The sequence below is a fragment of the Epinephelus moara genome, chromosome 2, assembly GCF_006386435.1.
Source record: "Epinephelus moara isolate mb chromosome 2, YSFRI_EMoa_1.0, whole genome shotgun sequence".
NCBI lineage: Eukaryota > Metazoa > Chordata > Actinopteri > Perciformes > Serranidae > Epinephelus > Epinephelus moara.
In genome coordinates this window covers 26223531-26237442 of record NC_065507.1, presented here as the reverse complement: position 1 = coordinate 26237442, position 13912 = coordinate 26223531, and the positions used below count along the sequence as shown (strand labels likewise).

General features: G+C 40.3%; 1 protein-coding gene across 3 annotated transcripts in view; it reads left to right on the top strand.

Annotated features, from left to right (window-relative positions):
- cadm1b (cell adhesion molecule 1b) overlaps positions 1-13912 on the top strand; it is a 186352-nt gene that overhangs the window by 83334 nt on the left and 89106 nt on the right. The gene's annotated exons all lie outside the window — the stretch shown is intronic.

Genomic DNA, 13912 nt, shown 5'->3' with positions numbered 1-13912 from the left:
GCAGTTTGAAGAGCAGCATCACTAAAGCAACACTTTACCTGTTAATTCCAGCTTTTTACAGGCATTATCGCACACTTGACATTGAAATAGGAACCTATTCTTATTTAAATCTGCACATATTTTAATGCCAAGCTTCCAGTTTCTTTTACCAGCGACTTATGATTTCTTCAGTTCTTATTCAACTGTTGCTTGGAGGTATCTTTGTCTCTTTCTGCCCTTCCACTTGACTGTCTGCTTGACACATTGTACAACGTTTTGTTCTCCATGTAAAAAACAAACCATTCATACTAGATAACATCTATTTGTAAAGGACTTTCTACAACCTAAAAGCATAAAAGACCATTCAGAAATATAGATTAGTGCACTCAGCTATCTGACTGGAGACAATAGAGCTTTTGTGGCAGAATATACAACACTACTGAATAGTAGTGTAGACCTATATGTTTAAAAATTTAAAAAAACTCAACAGTTCTAACTAAACAAGTCAAAACAATGAGGATAGAATAGATATTTTGCACAAATAAGTCTGGATGGTATTTTGTGTGTTACATCGTGACTCATTTATGTGTTTTTGAAACCCTCCTGTGTTTTTAACACCAGCTGTTGCCACCAATTGTTTGGATTCGCAACTTCTCTGTGAACAGTTTAGCTTTCCAATCTCTCAGTGCTCCAAGCCACCAAGGCCTGGAAGAGATTTGCTCCCGAAATCTCAAAATCAAGCAAGGAGCAAAACAGAACATGAAGACGAAGTAACCTCTCAGCAAGATATTTGGAGAGGCATGATCCTACAGGCTGGTCTGTTGGTGCTACTTATAGAAATATTGGCACCGGTTCCTCTCTGTTTATAAAGCTGGCGGGCCCAGAGCATGGGGTGGAGACTGTGGAGATCTCTGATATTTGGCAAAGTCAACAGTAGTAACAGGAGGATACTTCATCATAGTCACAGTCACTGTCAGGTACCTGAGACCTTGCCAGCTTTTTCAATTTCTCCTGGCCTCATAGCAATTTGCCAAGCGGAGAAATAGCAGTTGAATTGCAATCTGTGCGTAATTTTATTTGTATAACACAGTGGAGGGAGTGACCTAAATGGGACTGAAGGACACCCATAGAGATATAAGCAATAATACAGTCTGAGGCGCTATTTTGTTCAGCTGCCACTGGAGAAATGTCTCATAGTTGCTTTGAGGAGGTCACCAGATGGCATGAAAGTCACCAGCCTTTACCTCTGACAAACTGAGAGCCTATTTAGTGGAGATTGTTTACTCTCTGGTGAGAAAGTGTCGGCAAGTGTCGGTGTAAATAAGAACAACAAGAAACCAAATCTATCTGCATGGCTAGATACCACAAGAGGTAATTAAGAAATGTTATTTTTGTATTTGGTTGAACGAAAGCTTTGAGCAGTTTGCTGGCGATGCAGTACACTAATTCAGCCACAGGACAGCCACAAATGGCAGCGTGTCAGGATAAGTGCAGTTCACTCGGAGCATGTCAAACAGCAGTATTGGGCTAATGGATTTCCTGCGTGTCCCTGTGGGTTGTTTCACTATCGACAGGAGAGTGGCTCAAGTCCTGCCATTCACAAACCTCGGAGCTGATAACATAGGAAAGGAAAGCAGACAGTGCCACAGTTCACCTGTCACTCCAGCTCCTGTTCCAAATGGCTGCTGTTGATTTAACTGATTGGAGACAGGCCCACTTAAACAAAACAGAGTGCGGCCGTCCCGCTGAGAGTGTTAGAGAGACAAAACACGTTGGTAGAACCGGCCTCTTGTTTACTCTAACATGGCAGACGTGACCTTTCGTGAGCATTTCAAATAACCAGTGGGACCTGACAGAGACGAAGTTGGGCTTGGGAGAGGAAGTTCCTGCTAGTGCTGACATTACCGGCCATCTGCTTTAACAGGTCAACCGGGAGAGCAGCTCACAAGCAGGTACTTAAAACTGTGCAAGCAGCTTTACAATTTATTTTTAGTCACATGGGCTTTACTGAAAAAATATCAAATTCTTCTTTTTTTTTTCTGTTGGACTTTGTTTAAATGTGTCTCAGCATTTTTATTGACTGTTGAACAGGTTTATAGTGTCTTCATGCAGCTGGTTATTTGCTCATTTAGTCTATCAACTGTGTGGTCTATAAAATGTCAGTGAATACTGAAAAATGCCTCAATGTCAAGGGGATGTCTTCAAATCGTTTGTCAGTCAGTGATGCAGGAAAAGTATTAAAACCTGTAAAATATCAGTAACACTTTTTAAAGGTTTGGTTTATCCAAATTACAAAAGAGAAATTACATCTCATTTGCTTCTATTGCATCTACAGTAGCCATGTTTTATTTCTACAGATTTCGACGAGAGCTTCAACTCACAATTAATTTAATATTAATTAAATATTAACTGTACAATATTTTTTCAATAATTTTGTTTATTGTTTTGTCAGCTAAGATAGAAAAATAGTGGACAATGCCCGTCACATCTTCCCACAGCCAAAAATGACGTCGTCATATCAGGCTATTGCTATTTGTGTCCCTGATAGAAATAATAAAAACAAAATACACTTCTATTGATTTTTGTTTTTGTCACACCTATTTGAAACCAAGTGGAGAAGAGTGGAAGTCTCTCACAATGGACAAATATGCCAGATCTAATGTCCAAACAAAATCTCCAACCTTCAACTGTACAAGAAAACAGGTAGCCGGAGCATCACCAAAGAAAATCACACACAGACGCTTGAGATGGCGAGTTCATGTGGTGAGAATGGAACAGGGCCGAATCACGAGATGGACACCATCAGGCGAAAGAAAACCTGGGAGGTCCAAAACCACCTGGCGCAGAGCTGTGACACTGGAGCTGGGAAAGATGAACCTGTCATGAAAAGAGGTGCAACATGCTGCCAAGGATCCGATGCAATAGAAGGAGCTCATTGAATCCTTATGTCCCACTGGGGATGAAGAGGGGTAATGGTGAATGGTAAAACTTGAAACCCGAAGGACCATAAAAAATTGATGATCACTCAATGATCAGTCATTATTTTTATTATTTAAAAAGTAGCTTTTTATGTGTGGTTTTTGCTATATGTCATTTGTCTCTGAGCCAGATTTTGGACATTCAGCCCTGTTTAATTTGGAATTTAATACTGATCTAATATTTAATTTAATTACAAATACAAACTTTAATGAAATGTGTCTTGTGTTGTAAGATACAATAGCCTAGTATTTAATTTCTTTTTTCATAAAAAGAACACCTGTCCCATGGAGTTACTGTGATTTACACCTCACTGTACAATTGTAAATTCAGGGATTTTAAGAGTCTGTGTACTTGGTGACCATCAGTCATGTGACAGGAGAGCACATGGCGGACACTAAGCTCCATGGAGGGAATTGGAATAGGAAGAAATCATGGTCAATTTTTGTTAAATCAACAATACACTTATTGGCTGTCATTTACAAACAGCATATATTTAATTTGAATGTACAAATCAGAAGAAAATATTGTGTATTTTGTATATATTCAATGCTAATGCTAAAACAGGCAGTAGGGGCTAATATATTATGAGATGTTTTTAAAAATATGACAAAATGTCATTTACACAAGAGTCATTTCCATCACTTTGTTTATAGTGAAGGAAAATATCTGGTAATGGAAAGAACAATGGAAGTGTTATATATTACTGAAAATATTGAATCATTACCTAAATTCCAAACCAAAATGGATCAAAATTGAAGAATGACCCATATTTGTCCGACCGGCAGTCCTAAAGCCAAAGATAATCAGCTTACTATGACAAAACCTGGAACCAGGAAATGTGCAATTGCTTTACAAATGAATGAACTGATTTAGCATTTGACAACCAACTCTTAGATTAAAAGCCTTATCATTGCAGCTCGATCTTCAGGTGACTATTATTATTATTTTTATTAAAGATTAGCTTTTAGCCCATTAGCCTTTATTTGAAAGCAGACAGTAAATTAGGGGAGAGATGACATGCACCGGCCTGCATGTGTTGCTCTGGCTGATCCATGCTTCATTATGAAAGAAGAATTCCAGCATTTTATATTAGAATATTATAAATTGTACCTCTGTATGTTCTAGTAGTGGAACACTACGAACACCAAACAGTATTTTTCCTCTGCTGCTGATAAACGTTGACTAGTTGGTTTTCACTTGATATTGGTGTCCTCTAACTCCAGTGATGTGTTCATAATTCACTCCTCACTTACACCAACAAAAACACAGTTTTGTAACAGTCAGACAGTCGGATGTTTTGTAATCTGTGCTGCTGTGTGAATGTGAGCAAAGTAACAGATTGCAGCTTTAAGATGTGTTTTTATGTCTGCATTGGATTTCCTGGAATTTTAACTGCACACATTTTCAGTGCTGTGTTAAGCTTTTCTTTATAGATGGACACGGCTAACTCTCGCTGTTTTGTGTTTTGTGACTCTGTGTCTTTTATGGCTGTGTGTAATCAGACTGCTGTCCTTCTCTGGATTAATAATAGCTGTGATTTCACGAGGTGCTACTGTATCAGCGTGGCTGTGTTCCAAGATGTCATTTGGCCAGAGAGCATGAACCAGCAGCAGAATGAATGGCTGCATATCCCATTACCCCCAGTGCTGGGTTTGCATTTTGTCCTCTCTCTTGGAGCTAAACTGAAGGGTATTTCTAGAGAAAAAAAGCCCTGAGTATCTTTAGAGCAGGAGGAAATAGTGTGAGATTTCTTTCCTTCAGCACCCTGCTGATTTACACGTCGCCTTATCCTTAATTGAGAATGAAAGTGCTTGTTGCATAGCTGGCAGCAGGAATAATGTAACAACATGTTAAGATTCAGAGTGAAGAGTTCAGACCAGCACGATAGCAGAGTGACCTCTGCCCAGTTAAGTGATGGTTTCAGCTCAGCTCCATCTGCCCATTGTGTTTGCCCTTGGCAACCCAACATAGTTGCTGGTGTTGGTGAGTTAATGAGGACTGCAGAAAGGTTAAGTAAACAGGAGGGGCCAGCCTAACAGGAAAATTACTACTGCCATCATCACAGACCGTAGCTGAGCAGAGCTCAGGCTGCTCTCATCATTATGTCATTTATCAGCTCTGATTTTAATGATGCGTGGGTAATATTGAACTGTAGATTACAGCAGCATGCCAGTAGTACATATTGGCACCCCCTGGCAGCTAAAATGCTTTGGATTCTAATTGAAGTCCACATTGCCAGGAAAGGTGCAGAAGTACAACCCTACTATTTTGTTCTCTTGTGAAGAATATACTCTGTGTGAAGCAGAGTGAGAGGAAAGTGGCCGTTTTCAGTCTTGCCATCCCTCACGGTTGGGAACTGCTCCTTGGAGCTTCTCCTCAGGACGAACACAGCCTGCCGACTCCCTACATACCATGATGGATGACGGGATTGTTATTCAGCATTCCTAGGCTCCGCTCGGCTGCCAAGCTGCTGTCTCCTCCGATGGCCATTGTTCTCTGGTCGGCTGGAAGAGTCACCTTTATCCGATTGAAATAAATGAGATATACTCAAACTGAGACATTAATTACAAAGTTTATCCTCCGGCTAAAGTACACTAATAAAGGTCTCTAATAAGGCATCCATCATAGCTAGACTCTGTGGATGTGGCTAAGGGCACCGGCCGGAGGTCACTGGATTTGATGAATGGCAGTCACATATGATGCAACAAAAGATATTACAGATCTCTCCCTCCACACACCATTACTAAAAGTACCAACATGCAAACACACAGGCACATATGATTTTTGATGGCCTTTGACTGAAATAGTCACAAAACTGATTTGCACATGCAGACACCTAAATTGAATCTCAGAAAAAACATTATTATTATCGATATTTTGTCTGTTCTGAGTGTTTCCTTATCTACATTTTTTTATCAAATCCTGCACACCAAATGATACAGAAGAAAAATCTCAGTACTCATGGTTCAGGGATCCAGTCCTGAACTTCATTATGCCGCCCAGCTTAACGCTTCCAGCCAATAGGAGATCTGGGTGTGTGCACCCACAGCATGTTTACTTGTCAAAGCAGAAAACCTGCACAACAACTGTAAGTACTATTTTTGTGTGCTTGCCTGCAGACAATTATGACAAATGTGCAGTCTGCACTGGCGGCACTCGCTGCTGACTGCTGCAGGCCAGAAATCGGTCCTGCTGGCTCAAAGATAAACTCAAAGAAACAAGCAATACCAACAATCGATTAAGCTTTCCTGCAAGCTAACCCTTTGGCACAGGATGACCCTTAAAAATCAGTTATTGTGTTGACCTAAATACCTGATTTCGACTGTATCAATAGGAGTAATTTTTGTCTGCATGATCCATTACTTTCAACAACAGGCTTTGAGCTTTCTTATCTCTATCCATTTTTTACTTTTCTTCTTCGCCTCCTCCGTCTAATCATCTCAGACCTGGAGGTGGACCTTTTCAAAGGCTAGAGACTGTCGTTGTACAAGATCTCTGCCTCCCGCCAGATGATGCATTTAACACAAAGCTTGGAGGCATTCTATGTGTTTTCACACGTGGACCACAGAGTGCCCTTTTAAACATTTGCAAATGGCTGTTATTCAGATACTCGCATCTCATACGAAGAATAACACAGAAGTGGTAATCATACTCCAAATTCAGGACAGACTCGAGTCGTGTTTTTAGTGCCTCTAAACAACAGTTTCTTTTTAAGCTGGATGTTAGAGTGGGACCTCTGGGTGTTCAAACACTTGGATCACAGGTGAAGTTCAAGGTGATTACAAGTGTATTTCACAAGAGCTCTGCTTGTAGCTGCGGTTACAAAAAAAGCACAGAGCAGTTCTCCAAAGTGAAAACACAGGAGTGTTATTTTTTTTTCAAGAATAGTAAATTATTTTTGTTCTTCAGCGAGTTATATTTTCATGATTTCACTGAGCCTAATGATATAAAGGTAAAGTATATTTTTCAAAAGCACGGCTATGAAAAGAATTCTTCTTATGCTCCACTAAGTCTTCAAGAGCCTTTTTTTTTTTCTCGTACAGAGAAGCAAATTGTCCATGCAGTGCAATTTTAGTGACCATATTGTGGCTTTTGGCAGCGACTCAGAATGACTGTCTGACATCTCCACTGCTGCTCTGCTCTGCTCTGCTAAGATTGCACCAGCTGTCTCCCGTTTGCTTTCTAATGTCTTCTTTGTTAACATTTTATCAGCCGTCTGATAACGGCGTGACTGGAGGGCAGGCTCCCTCCAGCACTGGACTACAATGGCACAGAGGATGCATGGCAAAGATCTGCTGTATGCATGAGTCAAAGAGGAACAGTTAGGAGACATGGAAATGCTAATTCTCCTGAGGGAACAGTGCATTAATAAATAACAGATAACAGAAAAATAGGTAAATCTAATTAGCTTTAAATGGTCGGAGTCTGTCAGCAGTGCACAATATATTCTCATTTGTGTCTTTGTGTGTGATACAAAAAAAATGTCGCCACATGTAAGTGACACAATTACAGATAGAAAGAGACGGGGCATGAACTGCTAATAAGAGACACAAGGCAATCCTTTTAGCAGAGATAAAAGCAAAAATATGTGTCTTTTAATCATGAAACAGGTGTCCTCATGCACGTCATACATCATAAAAACATAAAAGCACATTCATCAGTGGAAGAAAATGACCAGCATCCTCAAGTGTACTACTTACAATATGCAAAGTAGCAGCTTCCCCTCATATGCAAAACAGCCCTTTTACTCCTTAAGATCTATTATTCACTTTCTTGCTTGCATATCCAATTACTAAATGAGCTTTGCCTCATTCCAACAACTCTGAGAAAAAAAAAAAAAAAGAAATATTAAAAAAAAAAAAAAAAAAGCCTCTATGGTAGCAATTAGTAACACCAGAGGGTAACGTGGCTTGTCTTTTTGTTGCTCTCATATTGTTTCCCTTTGGTGTCATTAATCACTGAATCTGTGGACTGTGATCTTCACTGATCATCTAGTTAAATTTAAACGTGTCTCTATCCACATGCAGAACAAGGCACATACACACTCATTTCCCGTACAGGTGACGTCTTCTTGCACAGAGAATTGTGTCAAATTTGATGCCAGTTGAGGTCTTCAGTATGTTTCAGGGCGGAGAATCAGACAAGATAAACTGCCTGTACCGTAATGATACCCTACTGTTGTTTTGCACATAATGCATGCTGTGGCTGGTGGTGGGTTTGAAAGGACATAGCCATATTGTAGAAAAGAAAATAATGTTACAGGAGCTTGTTCCTTCCCCTCACTGCAGCAGAAGTTCACCCCTGCAGGCTGACCAAAGCTCCGTGGTTTTCCCAGGGCAAGCTGTCTTGCTCCTGCCTCTGCGGCTCATCTGTCATTGGCCAGACCTAAAGCTGCTGGATCTTTGCCTGAAGACTTTTAAAACTCTCTGGCGAGAGGTCATACATTGAATTAGAAAGCCAGTGGGGGGAAATATCGTGGCGCTGGAGCAAAAGCAAGTATTAAACTGCATTTTTTTTGTGTGTGGCAGCAGCGCCTCAAGCGTTACTTGCCCTGTCAGTCTGGACCCGGCCTGTCATGTGAAGTTGCAGTTTATTTTGAAAATGCATTTAAATATCAGGGTTGAGTTCACTGTGCAGTTGACCTCCCAAATTTGGTATTGATTTTGTGGTTTCACCAATTCTTCTCTTCTTTTTGTTAAGAAACATAGACATAGAAATATAGACATAGTGGTAACTACAGTATGTTTTGTATGTGCATATGTGTGAGTGCATGTGTTGTTCAGAGCTGGAACAAGTATTCAGATGTTTTACTTAAAGGTGCCCCGAGGAGTTTTCTTGTAAACAAACAAAAGTTATGTTTACATCCAATGTTCCTCACCAACACACAGTGTGTGTGTCCTTGAGCTCTAAGAAATGTGTTGAATACAACTCCTTCCTTACAGAAATATTCACAAAACTGATTTTAAATCCAGCATTGTTTACATCCTTGTTTACTTGCAGTCTTCCTTCTCTCTGCCTTCACTGGGTCATTGCTGTGGACCTTATAGCATTATATATAACAACACTGGATTATTATTACTTATGCATCAAAGTGTAAGCAGCAATTTAATTGTATTTGTTAACATGGAGCAAATTTGAACTCATGTACTGTTGAGTAACTAAATCTCTAGCAGTGCAATCCAATCAGCCACAAAACCACTGTCAAGTAAATTCAATAGCATTGATTATGTTGTTAAAATGCAACCTGCTGGGAAATCCTGGGTCCAGATATCCATCTTGATACCACTTGACAAATACCACCCACCCAAACTCCGTTGCAGACCAAGTGCGCCCCCTCAGGGCACTCGCTGATGGCAGCTGGACGATGGGCCATGCACAAGAATGGTCCCAGGAATGTGACAAAGAACTCAAGGCGTCAACCTGGGGTCCAAACTCCCGAGATGCTAACCCAATCAATCATCCATGGGATATCCTGGTAACCCGGAGATCCTGTGTCCATGCCTTGATAGGTCACAGCCAAGTCCAATCCAAGGAGGCCCCACTGTTGAGGCACGGACACAGGACCTATGCGGGCATTCTGTGGGTTGCCAGGTGGGGCCTTCTTTGATTGGACTTGTTCTGGCATGTCCCATGGATGCTGGGGAATTTGGAGGCCAGGTTGACGCCTTGAACTCTTTGTCATGTCACTCAAGCCATTCCTGAGCAGTTTTCGTGGCGTGGCATGGCGCGTTTTCCTGCTGGGGGGACCACTGCCATTGGGGAGTATCGTTGCCATGTACTCTGTCTGCAGCATTGTTTAGCTGAGTGTTGTGTTTCAAGTGACGTTTATACAAATGCCAGGACCCAAGATTTCCTAGCAGAACATTGCATTTTAATGAGCTGATCAATGTTACTCACTTCCCAACAGTGGTTTTAATGTTGTGGCTGATCAGTGTATTTGTAGACTCATTATATGTAAAACCTTAACTTGTAAAAGAACTTGTAGCTATGCTGTCTAATAGCAGAGTAATAATTTACTCTCAACTGTTGTGGAGCAGGAGAATAACATAGCATGTCCAACAGTATCTGAGATGTATACTCATCAATACTTGAGTAAATGTACTTACAGTGGTTACAACAGCCAAACAGAAAACAGTTCAACAGTCTGTAAAGTCGACGATGTTTGAAACGGCACGACAGGATAATAAAGTTCTCTGCAAAACTAACAAGCAACTGAAATGTGGGAAAGCACACCCGCCTCCTCCCCAGCAGCATCTCTCCACTTGAAGTGTTGAAGTGTTTGCCATTCAGCTTAATAAGGTGGCCTCAACAGGGAACACCACACCAGCAACCTCAGGGATGAAGAGCTTGGGTTGGGGGTTCTGGAGGGTTTGCAACTTTTATTTGCACATCGACATTGAATTAATGGATCTGCATCGGCTCAGCACAAGTGGAGTTGTGGGAATCTGTTTTTCCACAAAAGCTCTCTGCAGACGTTTCATGCACTTCTTCTATTTTGCTCGAAAAACAGAGATACCAGATTCTGTGCATGACTTTATCCTATCGACTCGGGTGCCTAAAGACCCCAGAGGTATAGGCTACTCTGTCATATCTCACAGGGGCTTCACTCTATCATGCCAATTTTTCCAGGGCTTTGTCAATCAATGTATTCCTAAAGACTTCATGTCATTGTTTTCTGTTTCTATTTTAATTAGGGCATTGTAAATTCTCCAATGTATTGGAGTCCTGGGGGACCCCAGTCAAAAGCATCCAATTCCGCCTATGCAGTTTTACAAGATGGAGCTATTTATTGAGTTAATGTTTGTCATTAGGTCCTAATTTAAAGTATCACACACTATCAGGGGAGGTGGGGGCACTCATTAGTCAGGTCAGGTCAGTCATTTTGAAGGAGAGACGCAGATTTCCTCATGAGCTCTGTCAATGACTCAAAATACAGCTCTTCATTAAAGTAAGATTATGTTCAAAGTAGGAAATATATCACATAATTTCATATTAAAATGTTTTATGACTCTCAAATTCAATTGATCAATTAAATGAAAACTCCACTTGCTGATTTCCGATGCTCAGCTGGAAGATCTATGTGAACAAAGTGTTGCCTTTGCTCCAGACAGGAAGCATAACATGTGCAAAATCATATGCTATAACTTCTATGCAAACACCATTCATTTTACATTATGTACAGAAAAAACACTCTAAATCTGGATCACATTTAGTCAACCTTATCTTGACAGGGAGTTTTTAATGAGACAGAGGTCTCCATCTACTTTTGTTTTGAAAGACAAAGAAGTTTAAATGACTCTGAGTTTACTTTTTCAATTATTTTTTTAATGGGGTCACAATGACCTCAGTTAGTTTCACCGTATAAATATAACATGCAGTAATGTTTACCTGAAATAACTGAAAACTAAATTATACCAGAACCAAAGATAGTATATCAGCTTTTAAGTTATAATGTGGATTGTACTTAGGATAAAAGCCGCAATTTGTGTTAAAGTATATATTTTTGTTTTACACAATAGGTATATTAACTAACTTTCCTAAAATAATACTAATCTATTAGTTTTTATTGTCAGATGACATTAATTACATAAATAATAATAATTTTGAGAGGAAAAATGTAACATTTAGTTATGATTGTTGTTTCTTATAGTAGTTTATGGGGTCCTCAAAGACCCCAGTCAGTATTCCTTGTCTTATTCCCCCTCTTCCTCCTCCTCCTCCTTCTTCTTCTTCTTCTTCTTCTTCTTCTTCTTCTTCTTCTTCTTCATGTTAAACATGTTGGTAGGATGAAGATTAAGAAATACCATGTAAAGTTTAACACACATCCTCAATAAGTGAACAATGATGAAAACATGGGTACATAGAGACACGTTGTGCAGTAAATAGATAAGTCACATAACCTAACAGGCACATGTGGAAGCCCATTTCCACCATGGCAAATTACATATAGATGTAAAATTATGCATGATGTAAGTAAACATAGTTGCAGTGAGTAAAAGTATTAGACACTAAGGACACATTAACACTGGCGCAATTTGGTCCTTTAAAACAAACCCTGGTCCGCATCCACAGATAGTTTGGTTCGTTTGGAGTGGTGTGAACGCTCATTCAAACTCTGGTGTGGGCCAAAGAGCGAACCCTGGTCCACTTGAAAACTGGGAGTCTCGGTTCGCTTGGAAGTGAACCCTGGTGTGGTTTGCTTACAGTGGGAAATGCAAACGGACTATCCAGCGAACCAAAGAGAGGAAGTGAACCAAAGAGAGGAAGTGATGTAGAGCACAGTGCATTTTGGAAGGAAAAAAACCCAATGCCAACAGTGTGAACTGGGAGAAACAGAGGAAAAAGAAAAAGTTGGAATGAACTGGGAGAAACAGAGGAAAAAGAAAAAGTTGGAAAATGTCTGCAGGGCAGACGTGGAGTAGTGAGGAGGTGCAGGCGCGTATTGATATATGGTCAGAGGTGGAGGTGGAAAGAGTACTGAAAATTTGTACTCAAGTACAAGTACTGTTACATTGCTTAAATTGTACTCAATTACAAGTAAAAGTACTGGTGTTTAAAAAATACTTAAGTAAAAGTACAAAGTACTCTTCTCAAAAACTACTCAGAGTATTAATTACTTTTAACCGATGGATGTTTTATTGCGTCGTCAATAGCAGGCATTCGATTCGATTCACCTGTATAAAATATCAAAAACAGCTCACCTTATACAGTGAAATTACTGCAATGATATGCCTATTATGAGGCAAGAGTGTAAACACATGGCACACACATGAATACAAGGGGCTCACTGACTCCACAAGAGTCACAGCTTTCCAGTCAGCCCCAAATTATCCAACTGTAATACTGTTTAAGGACCCCAATATGCAGGAATAATAAAATAGAATAGGCGAAATTACATAAATACCGCACGCAAAATAACCGCGTGGGTTTTGCACAAAACTGCAAGGGATTAGAGTGAAGTGGATGTGTCTGTAAAGGGGTAACGCTTATCATACGAAAACATCTTCATTCAGGTATCTTGAAGTAAGAGAACAAGAGACCCCTTGCTTGTGCCCTGTGTTCCATGCTAAACGTTAGCCTAAATTTGGAGCACTATTTACCCCCCTTACTGACAAGCTAACATGACATGGTTCATTTTCATGGTTAATGTAACTGTGGTACAATATGTTGAAAGTATATATTAGTAAAAAAATATATTAGTAAATATATATATTAGTAAAAAAAAATAAAAATCAACCAGCCACCCTCCTCCCCTGACAGTCCCTTCATAAGTAAAGAACAGTCCCTAAAGTGCGGTGAGGTTTGTGGGCCGTTACTGACACAGAGAGAGCAATGTGAACGGCTCGTTTCTCCTCTGACACGCCACATACCTGTGTGCCTGTGTGCCTCGGTTCTCCAGGTACTACTGGGCAGTCATGATGCCAACGAAAGAGGAAATTACTGGACCTGGAGTTGACTCGCCGGTAAGCCGTTATGTTGCGGCGCGGAGCTCACGGGATTTGCGCGGAGCGCATGGACACTCACCCTTGGCTTCTTTGTCTCCAAATCTTCAGTCCATATATTAGTCTCTACTCCGCTGTGTAGGTATGTTACCGCCAGACACCTGTGCCTGCTGCAGCGGAGTTGTCCTTTCCTTACATCATAGATTAATTGGCGCGGTCACGATCGGACAGCCTTACAAAGATGCAGATGAAAGGTTTGAATATTAATTCAAATTGTGGCCGTACTCAGTAGCGACTTATGATTTTAAAAATAGCGAAGTAGATTACATGGTGTAAATTGTACTCAAGTAGGAGTAAAATTACACACTTGAAAAAAATACTCATAAAAGTACAAGTACCCAAAAAATCTACTTAATTACAGTAACGTGAGTATTTGTAATTCGTTACTTCCACCCCTGGTCAGAGGACTATATATCGCTGAAGGGGATGGATTTCTGTTTTCGGTCCGGGCC